The following is a 4,611-nucleotide window of genomic DNA, read 5'->3' on the forward strand; positions in this document are numbered from 1 at the left end:
TCCTAACACCTTTCTGCTTTCCCTTCTTTGCTTAGAACTGGGTTTCCATCTGAGCTCTTGATATTCATACAAGTGGTTCTCTTTTCTCCAAAGGTCTCTTTAATTTTCATTTTATTTTTGGATCTGAAAATGACTATTGCTTATGATCGAAACTAGTAATACTGTGGGAATACGCGCAACTGACACCGTAATTCTAAATATTTCAAAAATATTTTTGGAGTTGCGGAATCTCTCGGAAAGGATGTCATCTATTATGTTTTCTTTTAATTAACAGTCTGATGACGACCACAGGCTGACCGAAATCTACTACTGCATTGCGATTGTGCCGTAATAAAATAAAAAGATAAGCCATCACATAAACCCCTACAACAATATTCCACTTTTCCAACATTTCTCAGGAATTTACAAGAGATGAAGTAGTTCTTGAATGTTAAACAGAGTACTTTACTTATGATAACTTCCAACTTCCTGTAGGTCGGCAAAGTATTTTTTTTCTTAGTATAATATGTTATAACGCCAACTTTCTACGAAGGCGAAATAATTTTATCGCTGAACACGCGTGAATTAATGTGTCGAAGCGGCATTAAATACTTCATTACGGGCTTAGCGTATTGCACGTCAATTGTGCGCCGTTCGCCTGCACTCGCTTGTAGTGATTTAGTTGAGTTTAATTCCATTGTCACATTAATCTGACGGGCCGCGCGAGGGTACACTCCGTTGTTTATACACGGAGTTAATTGTGTGTACCCGCGTCCCAGCAGGCGATTATGATACTGCAGCTCACGAGCGTGGATGAATTATCGTAGTATTAAATCCTACTTTGACTTGTCGAGACTTTAGCGTACAAGTGTCGCCAACTTCTGATCTACGGCACTACAAGTGACACATGGATTAAGCGTGCTCCATGAGTACACGTTAAAAAGATGTAGTGAGGCCATCAAGCCGAAAGTTTGTTTGAACACTGCTCTCTATCCCTTTTGGGATAGCGGTATAAGCTTTTGCATGCGCCTGTGGGATCTACATTGTAATAAACAATCTGAGGCACTCTAACTTGGCATTTATCCCCTTCACGAAGTAATCGGAGAAAGCCAATTGATATGTACAAACAAAACTCGATCATCGGTTGATTCGATTCCAGAACATTTCAATTGAACAAACGTCAGCGAGATGCGTATTATATATTTGCAGCTTTTGACCAGTATTTTAGCAAACTGTAGGTTCTTCGGAAGTTCTTTTTTTTCACACTCTGATCATAAAATAATTTACTTGATTACAGACGAGTCATAGAAAAGACAATTTACCATCTACGCATCAAAATAAAAGGTTTTTGACAACAAAGCCGTTTTTTTTTCGATTTATATGTTGCTACTTATTGTGATGTTTCGGCTAAAGCCGTCGTCAGATCAGTACTTGGAACTCGTAAAATGTTTTCTGTGGCAGCAAACCTATGGCTAAAAGCCTTTCTGCTCATTCGTAAGACTGATGTATCTCACTTACTCCCATTTCTGGAGTCGTACGATACCGTTATAATGAACTGCTGCGTTTTCCTGATGTCGGTCTGCTCTTTAACCAAAAATTATTCAGTTTTGCGGCAAAATGATAGTAGCCACAAATGTGTCAATAAATTACATAATTGCAATTGCTGTCTCAATGTTTTGTGATTACATAAGGGTTTACTGTTACTAAAATTGACCAACGTCCAATAACTCCCATGTTTCCGAAACTTGCTGAAACTGCAATGTTTTTAGTATTAATTTTAAACAGTATAAATATCTCCACATGAATTTAATGTGAACAGTATATCTCATCACGCTACTTTTGACCTTAAATAACATAACTCACGCTCGGTGCGATCTGGCGTCAACAATAAAGTGAATGAATTGCGTAAATATATCTGCGATCGTTGTGGATTATTTTAAGAACAGTGCCGTTCAGATCGCTCTGTATATTTTTATTTATTACGGTGTTTTAACTACTGCCATCATCGGAGCAAAACTTAAAAAAATTGCTCAAATGGCTCTGAGCACTATGCGACTTAACATCTGAGGTCATCAGTCCCCTGGAACTTAGAACCACTTAAACCTAACTAACCTAAGGACATCACACACATCCATGCCCGAGGCAGGATTCGAACCTGTTACCGTAGCGGTCTTGCGGTTCTAGACTGAATCGCCCTGAACCGCTCGGCCACAACGTCCGGCAGCAAAATTTAAATATCGTAAAGGAAAACTCAGTGTGAACTGAAATAAAATCTACGCTTAAGAGCTGACAAATCACTTGGATATAATATGCTTTTATGGAAGCTGACACTTTTGTTTTACGATTTCTAAGATATGGTCTGATGATGGAAGTAGCTGAAATGTCGCGATACAATGAAAGTACACGTGGTAAAAACTGATTTTGAAAATGTTGTAAAGAAATTTAACGGGTTTTTCGAATAATATTTTTACCACCTTAACTTACATAAAAATAAGGAAATTAATTAAATGTAACTCAGTCTTAAAGATAACTCCAGTAAAATGACAGTTGTTCAGGTATAGAAATTAAATTAGTGTGAACCTTGCAGTTATTGGTCACATTTCGCAGCACTGCTAGTGGGATTTGAAGCACCTCCTGTCGAATCCATTCTTTCACAGCGTTAGATGTTCGTAGTGGGTTATGCTGAAAGACTTTACTGTTCACATAACCCCACAAGAAAAAATTTTTGATTCTGGTGACCGGAGAGACTATTCGATATAGCCATTACGAGAAATCAAGTTATTTGGTAATAAATATTAACAACCTTCATCCCCGCTGTTGCAGTGTGGGAGGTTGCTCCGTCATGTTGAAAAAATGTCTCCTTATTTTCTTCGAACTGAGGAAGATGTGGAGTAAAAATGTTTTGCAACATGTCTGCATTACCGAGATAATCTTCGAAAAAGTAGGGCCCTATGATCCCTGGTAAAGACACCTCACAATAACTACTGTGAAAGTGAGAAATCGCTGATGCTGTTGTCTTGGGTGCACGCTACGCCAAAACCTAAAGTTCTGTTTTTTGACGTAACCAGACAAATGGAAACTCACCCACAAACTGTTTAGAACTTCTTCGTCTTTATAAATTCAATTCAACGTTTCATGCAATTCAACATTTGCCGGCCGGAGTGGCCGAGCGGTTCTAGGCGATTCAGCCTGGAACCGCGCCACCGCTACGGTCGCAGGTTAGAATCCTGCCTCGGGCATGGATGTGTGTGATGTCCTTAGGTTAGTTAGGTTTAAGTAGTTCTAAGTTCAAGGGGACTGATGACCTCCGCTGTTAAGTCCCATAGTGCTCAGAGCCATTTGAACCATTTTTGAATTCAACATTTCTTCGCAGAACTGTCTTCGACTCGGGTAATCTGTTCCTCTAAGAAGCTGCATAATTTGGATCTTTTAAGGATGACAGTGTAGATAATTGCGTAAAGTTCATCGAGTCGTTCTGTTGGAAATCCCAAGTGTGGTACCATGCCGGGCCCGAAAACTGAACGAGCAAGCATCTTACGACTGGAGCTCTTACATACTCGATCTTTTCTGGAGTACACACGATCTTTTGTTTCCAAGGCTTCTTTATCGCCGTTGACTTAGTTTTTAATCGCACAGGTAGATATCACCGGTCGATCACTATTAATTAGAAAATTGATGTAAAAGGGTGGACCAGCTTGCACGTAAGAACTACCGATTTGGCACAATGCTTTGACAGCTCAAGCGCGATGGTGTGGTGTCCTTTGTTCAGTTTCTCCTGAATGCGCAAGGAATATGGCCGACTTCATCTCTACCACCCTCCATTAGTTGAACTGAGCATGATTCCCGCACTTTTCAGAATCGCTCTTGACTCTGCCCTACCCTGTATTATGCCATGTGTACTGCTCCATTATCAAGAATTCTGATCTGCTGCAGGCTCATTTAGGAAATTAATTAATTCCTTTACTAACGAAAAGAAAGGTGACGGACTCGCTGTTGAGGGTGCTGAAGGAAACTAGATGTCTTCTTTTATCATTTTTCAAGGCGACGGTTAAACTATCAAGTTCTGCTGCCCATCGTTTCCGTAATCTTAATAGGTTTTTATTTTCGGTTTATGGTACATCCGAACCTTTACAGTAGTCGGCTCGTTGAAATATGGGTAAACTGATTACCCCGAAGTTTTCAAAAAATGGTTCAAATGGCTCTGAGCACTATGGGACTTAACATCTGTGGTCATCAGTCCCCTAGAACTTAGAACTACTTAAACCTAACTAACCTAAGGACATCACACACATCCATGCCCGAGGCAGGATTCGAACCTGCGACCGTAGCAGTCGCGCGGTTCCGGACTGAGCGCCTAGAACGGCTAGACCACCGCGGCCGGACCCCAAATTTTTCTTTGCTAGTTTTATCCATACTGATACTGAGAGTCAGTGCAATGGCGTGACACTGGACATGCATTTGGGAGACTTGAAGTTAAACTCCCTCTCCTGCCTTCCAGTTTTTGTTTCGTTATTGTTTACTTTTACCGTCTAAGGCGAATACCAGAACGGTTACTATGAAGAGGACAGCCCAATTAACTTTTCCACTCTGTCCACTCTTCTCAGCTTGTCATACCTTTCCATTCACTTCGTT

This window comes from Schistocerca piceifrons, chromosome 6 (assembly GCF_021461385.2).
Source record: "Schistocerca piceifrons isolate TAMUIC-IGC-003096 chromosome 6, iqSchPice1.1, whole genome shotgun sequence".
NCBI classification, from domain to species: Eukaryota; Metazoa; Arthropoda; class Insecta; order Orthoptera; family Acrididae; genus Schistocerca; species Schistocerca piceifrons.